Here is a 15,736-nt window from a genome sequence, read left to right on the forward strand (position 1 = left end):
TTACATTTAAAACAATTATTTAATCTTTATTTAACCAGGCAAACCAGCTAAGGACAAATTCTTATTTACAATAATGGACCCGTGTCTGTAGTTTTGAACCAGGGTCTGTAGTGACGCCTCTAGCACTGAGATGCAGGACCTGAGACTGCTGCTTGTGTGTTTACATTACATTCCGTGATAAAGGTATGGGATTCTGGGTAATCCACAGCAGATTTATGGAGAATTTGAAAATTGGGTGGTCCTGGGATAGAAATGTATAAAGTTGACATTAGATCATAAAATCCACCTTTTAAATCATAAATTAGCAATTTATGTTTTAGTAACTTCTGTTGTTGGTTTGGCCTCTCTTTATATGTTATTTGCCGAATCTCAGTTTTCCATGTGGGTTTTATGCTAAAGTTCCCTCTTTGAAGTTGGTAGCAAACTGGAAAATGCATCATCTTTAGGAGTGCTATTTATATCCTGTCACTACTGATCATTCATCCACACTGCATCTTCTTTAGGAGTGCTATTTATATCCTGTCACTACTGATCATTCATCCACACTGCATCTTCTATAGGAGTGCTATTTATATCCTGATCATTCATCCACACTGCATCTTCTATAGGAGTGCTATTTATATCCTGATCATTCATCCTCACTGCATCTTCTTTAGGAGTGCTATTTATATCCTGTCACTACTGATCATTCATCCACACTGCATCTTCTTTAGGAGTGCTATTTATATCCTGATCATTCATCCACACTGCATCTTCTATAGGAGTGCTATTTATATCCTGATCATTCATCCACACTGCATCTTCTTTAGGAGTGCTATTTATATACTGATCATTCATCCACACTGCATCTTCTTTAGCAGTGCTATTTATATCCTGATCATTCATCCACACTGCATCTTCTTTAGGAGTGCTATTTATATCCTGATCATTCATCCACACTGCATCTTCTTTAGGAGTGCTATTTATATCCTGATCATTCATCCACACTGCATCTCCTTTAGGAGTGCTATTTATATACTGATCATTCATCCACACTGCATCTTCTTTAGGAGTGCTATTTATATCCTGATCATTCATCCACACTGCATCTTCTATAGGAGTGCTATTTATATCCTGATCATTCATCCACACTGTGTGTCTCATCAATGCAGGTAATTTATGACATGTATAAAGTATGTGTTTTATAAACTCATGAACTCCAGCCAGTTTATCAGCCCGGTTCTGTTAGTTTAGGTGGATTATACTTCTTCACCACCAGAGGGGGACATTGAGTAATATTTCAGGTTAATTTGATATATTTTGATACTAAAATGGATGACAGTTTATTCTGTTGTGAATATGAGATTACACATGGAAACTATGTATTTATTTTATTATAGTAAATTAGGAATTATTAGGAACTGTTAAATCCACTATATGATCATAATAACTTTGACAGACATCTTGATAGTTTTTTGTTAGTATATTATAGGGCAGATTTATGGAGAATTGCTATGGGAGTGCTATTTATATCCCGTCACTACTGATCATTCATCCATACTGTGTGTGTCCCATCATTGCAGCTTTGGAAATAAATGAACTGTCCATCCATTGCTCCTTCCTGTGTTGACTCATTGACTTGAGGGACGGGAACAGGAAGGTCGATATCTAGCTCAAGCTTCACCTCATACCTTTCATGAACTGTGTGGTTGTGTTATCTAGAGGGAACCCGTTAGCACGGTAGGCTCTGGTGCCTTCTTGCTGTGGGCTCAAATCGACAGAGGAAATCAACCTGCTTGCTACTTTTTGTTTTGTCAACTTTTCATTAGGGATGTTATGTTTGATACCGGAGCTACGAGGCCTGCGTCCAAATCGCTAAGCAGTAAACTTCAAAGCAGTGTACCGATGCCTGTATCACTTTATCAGCAGCACGTCATCAATGACGTCTGAAGCTTCATTTGATCAAACAACCACCTGATTGGTTTGGTATTGGGCTTGTTCGACATTGCAGGCGACTGCCGACTGACTGATCTACACATTACCTTACACCATAAATAACTACTCATTATTATTTATAAATCAGTCAGCCAGTGACCATTTACCCACAATGCAGCATGGATTTGATGATCTCGAACACGGCCAGTGGTTTAGTAGATGACAAAAAGGCCACACTGCGCATGCGATTCGGTGCTCAAACCTGTTGAACCTACATTGCCGTTCAAAAGTTTGGGGTCAATTAGAAATGTCCTTGTTTTCCATGAAAACATTCATGAAATGAGTTGCATAATGAATAGGAAATATAGTCAAGTCTTTGACAAGGTTTTAAATAATGATTTTTAATTGGAATAATAATTGTGTCCTTCAAACTTTGAATCCTCCATTTGCAGCAATTACAGCCTTGCAGATCTTTGGCATTCTAGTTGTCAATTTGTTGAGGTAATCTGAAGAGATTTCACCCCATGTTTCCTGAAGCACCTCCCACAAGTTGGATTGGATTGATGGGCACTTCTTACGTATCATACGGTCAAGCTGCCCCCACAACAGCTCAATAGGGTTGAGATCCGGTGACTGTGCTGGCCACTCCATTATAGACAGAATACCAGCTGAATGCTTCTTCCCTAAATGGAGCTGTGCTTTGGGTCATTGTCCTGGTGTAGGAGGAAGTTGGCTCCAATTAAGCGCCGTCCACAGGGTATGGCATGGCTTTGCAAAATGGAGTGATAGCCTTCCTTCTTCAAGATCCCTTTTACCCTGTACAAATCTCCCACTTTACCACCACCAAAGCACCCCAGACCATCACATTGCCTCCACCATGATGACAGAAGGCGTCAAGCACTCCTCCAGCATCTTTTCATTTTTTCTGGAACTCACGAATGTTCTTGTTTGTGATCCGAACACCTCAAACTTAGATTCGTCTGTATATAACACTTTTTTCCAATCTTCCTCTGCCCAATGTCTGTGTTAGTTTGCCCATCTTAATCTTTTCCTTTTTTTAAACGGTCTGAGATATGGATTTTTCTTTGCAACTCTGCCTAGAAGGCCAACATCCCGGAGTCGCCTCTTCACTGTTGACGTTTAGACTGGTGTTTTGCGGGTACTATTTGATAAAGCTTCCAGTTGAAAACTTGTGAGGCGTCTGTTTCTCAAATTAGACACTAATGTACTTGTCCTCTTGCTCAGTTGTGCACTGGGGTCTCCTTCCATTCTGGTTAGGCCAGTTTGCGCTGTTCTGTGAAGGGAGTAGTACACAGCATTGTACGAGATCTTCAGTTTCTTGGCAATTTCTCGCATGGAATAGCCTTCATTTCTCAGAAATAGAGTAGACTAATAATTTTCAGAAGAAAATGATTTGTTTCTGGCCATTTTAAGCCTGTAATCGAACTCACAAATGCTGATGCTCCAGATACTCAACTAGTCTAAAGAAGACCAGTTTTATTGCTTCATTAATCAGAACAACAGTTTTCAGCTGTGCTAACATAATTGCAAAAGGGTTTTCTAATGATCAATTAGCCTTTTAAAATGATAAACTTGGAGAATATAAAATATATAATATATTTTGATTTGTTTAACACTTTTTTTTGGTTACTACATGATTCCATATGAGTTATTTCATAGTTTTGATGTCTCCACTATTATTCTACAATGTAGACAACAGTTAAAATAAAGAAAAAACATTGAATTTGGAGGTGTGTCCAAACAATTGACCGGTACTGAATATGCATTGTGGAGGAGAACTGATCCTAGATCTGTACAAAGGCATAACATCTACAGCAGGAACAACTGTCTGTGTTAAAAGGCCCAGCTGGATTGAATTTAGCTATTTAAAATGACATATTTGAATGTCAAATGATTTGTTCTGTTTGTCAATACAAGACAGGGTCTGTGGAGGCTTGGCCTATTAGTGGTAGATTTGGGGGAGAATTTGAGTTGGAATAGTGATAGATTTTTGGAGGGACCTTTGTCACTACAGCCAATCAGTGAGCAGCGTCCCTTCACCCACACCGTAGGCAGTTCTGTTACTCACAACACTTCCCCTGCTTTCCTCAACAATGGAAAAGCCCACTGAACTAAAGCCTTGCCATTTCAGATCTTTTTTAAAAGATTGGGGAATTTTTTACAATTAGGAAATAATATGTCATGTTTTACTCGTACCTCAGCCAGCATTGTGAATGGTTAGGAAATAATAGGTCATGTTTTACTCGTACCTCAGCCAGGATTGTGAATGGTGTCTGATGCAGTGACATACTAGACCATGGCAGTAAATCTAATACTTAGGTGTTTTTAGTCATGCATGAAAGGTCTGGGGTGGTTCTGTGGTTATAAGTTACTGACCTTGGAATACATTTCTGGCCATGCTGGCAGGGTCTGAATCAAACCCAATGTCCACCTGGTACACTGACAGGGTCTGAATCAAACCAAATGTCCACCTGGTACACTGGCAGGGTCTAAATCAACCCAATGTCCACCTGGTACACTGGCAGGGTCTGAATCAAACCCAATGTCCACCTGGTACACTGGCAGGGCCTGAATCAAACCCAATGTCCACCTGGTACACTGAAAGGGACTGAATCAAACCCAATGTCCACCTGGTACACTGACAGGGACTGAATCAAACCCAATGTCCACCTGGTACACTGACAGGGTCTGAATCAAACCCAATGTCCACCTGGTACACTGGCAGGGTCTGAATCAAACCCAATGTCCACCTGGTACACTGACAGGGACTGAATCAAACCCAATGTCCACCTGGTACACTGGCAGGGTCTGAATCAAACCCAATGTCCACCTGGTACACTGGCAGGGTCTGAATCAACCCAATGTCCACCTGGTACACTGACAGGGTCTGAATCAACCCAATGTCCACCTGGTACACTGGCAGGGTCTGAATCAACCCAATGTCCACCTGGTACACTGACAGGGTCTGAATCAAACCCAATGTCCACCTGGTACACTGACAGGGTCTGAATCAACCCATTATTCTTTTTAAAATCCTTCCTGTTCTGTCAAGTTGGTTGTTGATCATTGCTAGAAAGCCGTTTTCAAGTCTTGCTATAGACTTTCAAGATGATTTAAGTCCAAACTGTAACTAGGCCACTCAGGAACATTCAATGTCATCTTGGTAAGCTCCTCCAGTGTAGATTTGGCCTTGTGGTTTAGGTTATTGTCCTGTTAGGACAGTTTTTTGTATTCAGATCTCTGAAATGCTCTCTACCTACTTAACATTTAGTGTCTCCTTATGTTACGCTGGAAAAACAGTTTTCATGGGCACAGAAATCCTAAATCATTTCAGAGTTTGCTAAATCCAATGGTTCTAACCGAGTCACCTTAACTTTATTGACAACACCCAAATGGATACTGTCATTAACGTCGTTCTTCAATAATTACACATAATTCTTAATACTGTAGCTGGTTAGTTACAGTCACATGTTCAACTATCAGCTGATCCAGGAAATCATTTTCTGAATGACAGTCACATGACAAACATCACGACATGCAACAACAACCAAAGTGCTTCTTCATTCATTACTCTGGTAAAGACAGTTATGCCGTGCTCCATGTTGGATCCAACATCCCTAACAAATTGATGTTTATAATGTGTTATTGTCTGCTTGATTTACTGTAGGGTCTCGTTAGTCTGTTTGCACACAGAGATACTTAGCTCATAATGTGTAGAGAACTGTTCCTTGATGGATAGGCTATTGTACAACACACAGAGCTATTTTCCTTTATTCAGGACATTTAGAATGACAACACATTACAGAGTAGCCTAGTGGGATTATTCACAAAATTATCTGGTGATCAGGTTATGAAATGTCATGACAAAGACATGTTAGTTTCCATGTTTCACCTGAAATATTAAATGATTTATAGTCCTACGTCTATGTTGTTGTTAGATAAAGTTATGGGTCCTACAGTAGGTCCATGTTGTTGTTAGATAAAGTTATGGGTCCTACAGTAGGTCTATGTTATTGTTAGGTGAAGTTATGGGTCCTACAGTAGGTCTATGTTGTTGTTAGGTGAAGTTATGGGTCCTACAGTAGGTCTATGTTATTGTTAGGTGAAGTTATGGGTCCTACAGTAGGTCTATGTTATTGTTAGGTGAAGTTATGGGTCCTACAGTAGGTCTATGTTATTGTTAGGTGAAGTTATGGGTCCTACAGTAGGTCTATGTTATTGTTAGGTGAAGTTATGGGCCAATTTGTTAAACACTTAGTGTACAAACCCTCATTGTCAGGCTGATGGAAAAGCCAAAGAGCATTTTACTGGTTGAAGTGTTTTTTAAGTATAAAGCAGTTGATTTGCGACAATAACACAAACATATTAAGCAGGAGGTTCAAACAAGCCCTACAATTATAATCTAAAAGTAATGTGAAATGCACTCATAATCAACCTGTAAATGGAGGCTATTTTTGCTGTCAGCCTATGAGAACTCCCCTGAGTTTTCCCCCACGGTGGTGAATTAGTGAATAGACACAGAGCTTAATGTGAGTTTCCTTGAGTAGCACTCCTGATCTTGTCCTGATAGTGCGCTGTAATATTCAGAATACATTGTGAAAAACGATAATCTTCGCTCACCATTTTTGCTCCAGGCAGATATACTACATCCATAACTAGTGGTTTCCTCATTACCAGATATACTACATCCATAACTAGTGGTTTCCTCATTACCAGATATACTACATCCATAACTAGTGGTTTCCTCATTACCAGATATACTACATCCATAACTAGTGGTTTCCTCATTACCAGATATACTACATCCATAACTAGTGGTTTCCTCATTACCAGATATACTACATCCATAACCAGTGGTTTCCTCATTACCAGATATACTACATCCATAACTAGTGGTTTCCTCATTAGCAGATATACTACATCCATAACTAGTGGTTTCCTCATTACCAGATATACTACATCCATAACTAGCGGTTTCCTCATTACCAGATATACTACATCCATAACTAGTGGTTTCCTCATTACCAGATATACTACATCCATAACTAGCGGTTTCCTCATTACCATATATACTACATCCATAACTAGTGGTTTCCTCATTACCAGATATACTACATCCATAACTAGTGGTTTCCTCATTACCAGATATACTACATCCATAACTAGCGGTTTCCTCATTACCATATATACTACATCCATAACTAGCGGTTTCCTCATTACCATATATACTACATCCATAACTAGTGGTTTCCTCATTACCAGATATACTACATCCATAACCAGTGGTTTCCTCATTAGCAGGGAGGTGTTTCTGCAATCAAATTGTGTGCGCATTGCCCTCGTGCTGCAATTTGAGCAAACACAGAAAGGGGCCAATATTGGAGACCAAAAGTCGTCTGGCACACTGCTTAGAGTTTCAACAACATTAATAACTTATTTCTAGTTACTACTAATGTGAAAACAAGACAAAATATGATTGTTGCTAAGTTGACTGTCTTAATGGTCAAATAATTTAACAGACGTCAATTGTTGTATAACTTCATGGGTACGACCTTTTACCTCAAATAAACAGTGGATTTCTGCTGTTGTGGGCCTTTAACCATCTGTCTGTCTTTGTTGTTCACACAGGAGAGAGACGTGACTATCTTGGATCCTCTGGGGAGCCTCAACAACCTCATGATGCTGAAGAGGCAGAGAAGAGTTGCTCCAGATCAGAACACCTCAAGAAACACCAGCAGAGACCCACAGGGAAGAGAACTCACTGCTGCTCTGACTGTGGGAAGAGATTCACCTCATCAGGCATTAAAATTCATCAGAGAACACACACAGGAGAGAAATCTTATTGCTGTGGTCAATGTGGGAAGAGTTTTACTGACTCTAGTGGTCTGACGAAACACATGAGAGAAATCTTATAGCTGTACTCAATGTGGGAAGAGTTTTGTTCAATCTGGCCAGCTGACATGCACCAGAGAATACACACAGGAGAGAAATCTTATGGCTGTGGTCAATGTGGGAAGAGTTTTGTTCAATCTACAGATCTGAGAGTGCACCAGAGAAGACACACAGGAGAGAAACCTTATAGCTGTACTCAATGTGGGAAGAGTTTTGTTCAATCTGGCCAGCTGACATTACACCAGAGAACACACACAGGAGAGAAACCTTATAGCTGTGATCAATGTGGAAAGAGTTTTGTTCAATCTGGCCAGCTGACATTACACCAGAGAATACACACAGGAGAGAAACCTTATAGCTGTGATCAATGTGGAAAGAGTTTTACTACATCAAGCAATCTGACTCTACACCAGAGAACACACACAGGAGAGAAAACGTATAGCTCTAATCGATGTGGGAAGAGTTTTAGTCATTCAACCAGCCTGATAGCACACCAGAGAACACACACATGAGAGAACTCATAGCTGTAATCAATGTTGGAAGAGTTTTGTTTCATCTACTGGTCTGACAGTACACCAGAGAACACACACAGGAGAGAAAACGTATAGCTCTAATCGATGTGGGAAGAGTTTTACTAAGTCAAACAGCCTGGTACAACACAGAGAACACACACAGGAGAGAAATCTCAAAGCAGATCTCAGATCAAATATCAGAAAATACATACATGAAGGAGTTGTTTCATGATATCAATGAATTAATGGCACAATGTAGAATGTTAACATTGTTGTAGGAGATTTTAATAATTTCACAATGTAGAAGCATAAATGTTTGCCCCTTTATCAATTGATTTCAACAGGATTTGGATATTAGCCTCAGGGGAAAATCCAGGCTCTGAATTGAACGTTTTTTTGTGTGTGTTTAGTTGTGTTACACTTACCACGTTGGTGACCCACTTGAATCAAAATGCAACACTTCAAAATGTAGCTAGCTGTTTTCTACAAATTCTCCTCTAACCAGGGATGTACACATGTTACGGATACAGGTATCCTGTGTGTGTATCCAGTATGTGTGTTTCTTTTCTTTCCTTCTCCCCTCACAGGTGACAATCATCACTCCCCAATCAGTCATCAATCAGTCCCCAATCAGAAGACACCTGCTCCCCTTTCCTCACCCAATCACAGCCCCTTTCCCTTGGTTTAAAAACCCCAGTCTCTAGCTCATTATCACTCTGTGTTCAATCTCTCTCTGTGAGATCAATCTTTGTGTCATTCTTTCAATTGCTCTTTGTATTCTCTCTCTCTCTCTCTCTCTCTCTCTCTCTCTCTCTCTCTCTCTCTCTCTCTCTCTCTCTCTCTCTCTCTCTCTCTCTCTCTCTCTCTCTCTCTCTCTCTCTCTCTTTTCTCTCTCTCTCTCTCTCTCTGTCTCTGTCTGTCTCATTTGTCCGGTACCTGTGAGTATTGTTTTGTTTGTTTGGTGGGAAAAGGGGGTAAGAAGACCAGTCGCCCAACATTACCCGTAGGAAAACAGTGTCTAAATACACTAGTTAGAACTGGGCGGACCACCCCCTGTATTTTTGGTTAGTTAGCTAGCTGTTGTTGAAATAGGCTAGTCTAGCTTAGGGGTGGTTTTGGATTATTGTTTCTTTGCTTGGGTCCCGCTCAGCCCCTTTTCTCGCCCCCCTTACCATGTGTTTAAACAATAAACCTTTTGAGTTTGATGGTAGATTTCAGTTGTCTATGGTTTTTGTTCTCACTGTTACTTTTCACTATTATAATTTGCATGATTTATTTACATTTACATCATTTAGCAGACGCTCTTATCCAGAGCGACTTACAGTAGTGAATGCATACATTTCATACATTATTTATTTTTTTCTCCCCGTGCTGACCCCCGTGGGAATCGAACCCACAACCCTGGTGTTGCAACTGAGCCACAGGGTCTCAGTTCCATCTCCCCTAGACTGCAGGGCCAAAGGGATTCGTAACAACACATTATTCCTAGATTCCGTGTGGTTTTTGAGCTGTTAGTTTTAACAGGACGTGCAACCTCATCTCCCTTCTGTCACACAAATGATTTTAGCATGATATCGATCGAGTTATGACAAATAAGTGTTGTGTTCCTTTGTGTAGCGACCCCTAAATTTAAATGCATCACTCCAAAATGTAGCTGACTGTCTTCTGCAGGTTGTCCTCTAATCAGTGAGGTAAAATATATCTCCCATTTCCATGTGTTTTTTGTTTTGTTGTGTTAGTTTGTAGAGCAGATTCAACCTGATTTCCCCCCAAATGGATATAAGATTTGTGTTTTTCGTTTAGCCAGTGCGTTGCTATGGATTTTTATTTATTTTGACTGCATGTTTTTCCGTATTGGAGAAGAGTTTTGTTTGGGCTCGTTCCAAGGAGACAAGAGTTCTAGAAGCTAGTGTGATTTAGAAAGAGGAGAGTTCTAGAAGCTAGTGTGATTTAGAAAGAGGAGAGTTCTAGAAGCTAGTGTGATTTAGAAAGAGGAGAGTTCTAGAAGCTAGTGGGATTTAGGATTCTATAGAAAGAAAAAGGAGAAACAAATAATACTATTGTATATTATTATTTAGAAATGCGTGTTTTTTTTCTTGTTTTTAATTGTTGACATCCAGTAGACACCATGTTTATATTGTAGGAGGTGAAGCATTGTAGTTGATTATAATGTGAAATGGAAGTTGTTTTCTGTTGGTGGTGAGCAAACTTGTCCAAAAGAAATATAGGATATATTTGTTGTCTTAAGGTGTTACAGGCTTTGGTTTTTCCATTTATGTTTTGAGGTTGGACTTTAGCACGTATAGCTCGTTAGCACGTATGGCTCGTTAGCACGTCTGGCTCCGTTAGCACGTCTGGCTCCGTCAGCACGTCTAGCTCCGTCAGCACGTCTAGCTCCGTCAGCACCTCTAGCTCCGTCAGCACGTCTAGCTCGTTAGCACGTAGGACGCACTGATTGGTGTCACCTCGTTAGTCAGTATGTGTTACACCTGTGCTGGCTTGTCCATCTCGTTAGTGGGAAGGTGTTTCACCTGAGCTGGTCCAGGTTCTATTTAAGAGTGTCTGGCCCAGTGCTCCAGTTGTCTTGATACATGTGGAGAGTCAACACCTTTAGTTGCTCCACCTTTTTGGTTTGCTTCCTGTCTTTAAGTTTGGTGTGGGATTTTCTTTAGTTTGCCTCTTCTTGGGCAGATTTAGTGGGTCTCATGGTGGGTGTCTTTGGTCCCAGTTGTTGTTACTAGTCAACTTCCAGTGTCCCAAGCTTATATTTTGGGTTGGATATTGCATCCAATTAACATTTTAATCAATGGCAATTCCTCATTAGTCTTTGTTTAGTCTTCTGTTTTTTGTGTACTAAATATTTCTGTTTATTTTCAATGTTTTTTAAATCTTTTTCCTGTGAAGCCATTTTGTTGCATCCATGTCTGAAATGTGCTGTATAAATAAAGCTTGATTTTATTTGAACATATAATGAACCCAATGACTGACCAATCAACAAACTATTGGTCCACCTTAGTATGAAAAACTGTATCAATCCCACTTTTCCAGCCTGCTGAAGGCGTGGTGGAGTGGTAAACACCACCCCCGGCTCTACCAGGGGCTTGAGGTGGTCTCCCACAGCTCTGCTTATGTCATGTTCTGTGGCCTTGTCGTTCCATTTATTGACTGCCCCTGCAACACAGAAACACATTTAGTCATATTATATAAAACACTCAAAGTAATGGATATGGAGCATCTATGGCCTCAGTTACACCTGGCACCTAAATGTGACTTCTGTCATCTGATCACTCCAAGCTGCATTAGGTTCAGATCTACCAGGATGGGCTTTTGACATAGTCTGGATGCAGTCAGGCCACTGAATATGCATCAGCAATGTAAAGAGATGTTGGGAAAAGTACATTATACACAAATGACCTTTGTAATATCAAAGAACAAATGTGTGTGCCTGAGGGGAAATTAACTTCATACAGCCAAGAGGGGTGAGAAATTACACCAATATCAGTGGACAATTTGCACTAATGTAAATAAACATAGATGGAACATATTCCCTTTTGCTGACGTGATGAACCACTAAGGGGACATAAATATTTACCATCTAAACCATGTGTGACCTCTCACCTCTCTGGCTGTAGAAGTGTTCTGCCTAACCAGTCCCTCAACAGCTCTCTGACTGAGCTCCACCCTCACTGGGTCTTCAGAGGAGAGGAAGGCTGAGGAGGGATGGAAGGATGAATGGATCAGTCAGTCAATAATGTGTAGAGCTGCTGTCTGACAAAATCACTATTTTAGTAGTTCATTAAAGTAAATAAGGCTTTATGACTGCTGAATACCAACTATCAATCACTTAGATCATGTATTTTCAGGTAGAGATACATCCTTGGGACGTCCCTAGCCCGTTGAAGTTGACATTTAAAATGGTTAAGGTAGGGGGTTAAGGTTAGGGTTTAGGGTAGGGATGTCCCAAGGATCCCAGAAAGCATTGACCATCGTGCATTATTCTGTCTCTTTTACATAGCAGGTGATGGGTTCTGACTTCTGAACTTGAAAATATTAAATATCCTCATTATGTGAAATTGAATGAAACAATAATGTATGTTGATGGTCATATAATGTACAATATTCCATGATGTTTCTATATGATAACAATAGAGTAATATATTTAATATGATGTACAATATTCCATGATGTTTCTATATGATAACAATAGAGTAATATATTTAATATGATGTACAATATTCCATGATGTTTCTATATGATAACAATAGAGTAAAATATTTAATGTCATATACTATTTAACAGTTTCACTAATTCATTTTAATTAACTTAATCATTATGACACACCCCTCTCTATTGTCATTGGTTGCACTAACTGCGCTGTTTGTCAACATAACCTGGTTCAAGTATTCATGACATCACCCTGAGGAAGGCACAGTGATGCTGAAACGTTGGTAAATACCCATTCAATTGCTGGGAGTTTATACATGGAGTGTGCGACTTTATTTTGATAGTTTATAGTTTATTCGCGGTTAGTCAGGACCTCCACACAAACAATTCTTCTGGGTGTGCGCCAGCTCATGTTTTTAAGGGTAGGTAACAACACATCCGCCACACTGATCCTCAACACAGGGGCCCCTCTGGGGTGCTTGCTCAGCCCCCTCCTGTACTCCCTGTTCACTCATGACTGCACAGCCAGGCACGACTCCAACACCATTATTAAGTTTGCCGATGCCACAACAGTGGTAGGCCTGATCACCAACAACGATGAGACAGCCTATAGGGAGGAGGTGAGAGACCTGGCCGTGTGGTACCAGGAAAACAACCTCTCCCTCAACGTGATCAAGACAAAGGAGATGATTGTGGACTACAGGAAAAGGAAGACAGCACGCCCCCATTCTCATCGACGGGGCTGTAGTGGAGCAGGTTGAGAAGTTCAAGGTCCTTGGTGTCCACATCACTAACAAACTATCATGGTCCAAACACACCAAGACAGTCGTGAAGAGGGCACAACAAAACCTATTCCCCCTCAGGAGACTGAAAAGATTTAGCATGGGTCCTCAGATCCTCAAAAGCTTCTACAGCTGCACCATCGAGAGCATCCTGACTGGTTGCATCTCTGCCTGGTATGGCAACTGCTCTGCCTCCGACCGCAAGGCACTACAGAGGGTAGTGCGTACAGCCCAGTACATCACTGGGGCCAAGCTCCCCTGCCATCCAAGACCTCTTTACCAGGCGGTGTCAGAGGAAGCCCCCCCCCCCCACTCTCTGTTATCATCTATGCATAGTCACTTTAATAACTCTACCTACATGTACATATTACCTCAATTACCTCGACTAACCGGTGCCCCCGCACATTGACTCTGTACCGGTACCCCCTGTATATAGCCCCCACATTGACTCTGTACCGGTACCCCCTGTATATAGTCTCCACATTGACTCTGTACCGGTACCCCCTGTATATAGTCTAGCTATTATTATTTAACTTCTGCTCTTTCATTCTTGTTCCTTTTATTTAGTATTCTTATTTGTACTTTTTAAAACTGCATTGTTGGTTAGGGGCTTGTAAGTAAGCATTTCACTGTAAGGTCAAATTCAATTTGATTTGATAGACTCGTAGTACAGAATGAATGACTGACTGCCCAGTTCAACATCAGTTCACCGTCTCACCTCATACTGTATTGGAGCAGCAGCAGCTGACTGCCCAGTTCAACATCAGTTCACTGTCTCACCTCATACTGTATTGGAGCAGCAGCAGCTGACTGCCCAGTTCAACATCAGTTCACCGTCTCACCTCATACTGTATTGGAGCAGCAGCAGCTGACTGCCCAGTTCAACATCAGTTCACCGTCTCACCTCATACTGTATTGGAGCAGCAGCAGCTGACTGCCCAGTTCAACATCAGTTCACCGTCTCACCTCATACTGTATTGGAGCAGCAGCAGCTGACTTGATCGTTGATACTAATCATCATGTTTGAATCTGAGAGTAAATAGAGCCGACTACACTCTAAAAATGAAGGGTTCAACTGGAGTTGTTCTCAGATCCCCTAAGAACCGTAGGGTTCTTGGTCAATGAAAAACAGCCCCAAAAGGTTCTTCAAAGAACTTGTTAGAAGGTGGGTTCATCGAGGAACCTCCGTTGTTGCTGGACTTCTTCCGGGAACTTCGCAATTACAACTGAAAACGATGGTGACAAGTTTGGATGCGACAACAGTTAAAAAGGTTAAGTTGGGTTGATGTTTGGCTCTGAATATGTCTCGAAATCATTTATTATAATAATATAACATACTAATAATGAATAACGAAGACAATGATGGTTTTCTGTGAATATCTTCCATAACGTTACTATAGTTAATGAACGTAAATATTAGAACGCCGGGTTTGACCGTCTGCGTTGTATGAGCTACAGTACAGTACCGTTAGCTAGCTAGCTAACGTTATGTCCTAACTAGGCACAACTAGGTTTGGATTATTTCCTCAACTATATTCTTTCCCATATATTGTATATCGTTTCCATAAAGACAACATGGCTTTACACTCATTAACGTAAGTTTCCAATCTACATGTACAACTAGCTTCGTTAACTAACTAACTAACTAACTAAGGACGGTGACCTGTCCAGACGAGATGTTACAACGAACTGAATCGTCAATGGAGGTCTTCCTCTTTATATAGCCTGCTACAGCATGCAATACTATTAACTCACAAGGGGGTATAACGTTACATGGACAATACTATCCCATTCTGGAAACGTTACATGTACAATACTATCCCATTTTGGAAACGTTACATGTACAATACTATCTCATTTTGGAAACGTTACATGGATAATACTATCCCATTTTGGAAACGTTACATGTACAATACTATCCCATTTTGGAAACGTTACATGTACAATACTATCCCATTTGGGAAACGTTACATGTCCGCCCCCTTGTGGAGGGAAATTAATATCTTAGATGGTAGCTGTAGATGGGATTCAAATGCATAATGGTATTAATACAGTGTCTAGACTACCTCTTTTGTATAAATGCTCTTCAGAATCCAAACACAGCATTGCCACGCAGCAAAATGTTGTGTATAATCTTTCAAGTCAGCCTGATAAAATATTGAACAATTTGTGTACAAAGATATCTTGAAATGTGATATTATGCCTGTATGGCAGTACTGTTACTGTATGGCAGTACTGTATTGGCTAGTGCTTTCTCCAATATGTTCTTCTATTTTATATTATATTATTTGTCGATGCCTATAATCTTTCAATATTTATTTAATATATATATATATATATATATTAATGCTTGTAAGACTATTCTTTGACACATTTTCTCTTCCTTTGAAATTCTTATAGGACAGAACATGGACACAATGCAATTGGGATCAAGAAGAAGGTACAGATATG

The sequence above is a fragment of the Salmo salar genome, unplaced genomic scaffold (assembly GCF_905237065.1).
Source record: "Salmo salar unplaced genomic scaffold, Ssal_v3.1, whole genome shotgun sequence".
Taxonomy (NCBI): domain Eukaryota; kingdom Metazoa; phylum Chordata; class Actinopteri; order Salmoniformes; family Salmonidae; genus Salmo; species Salmo salar.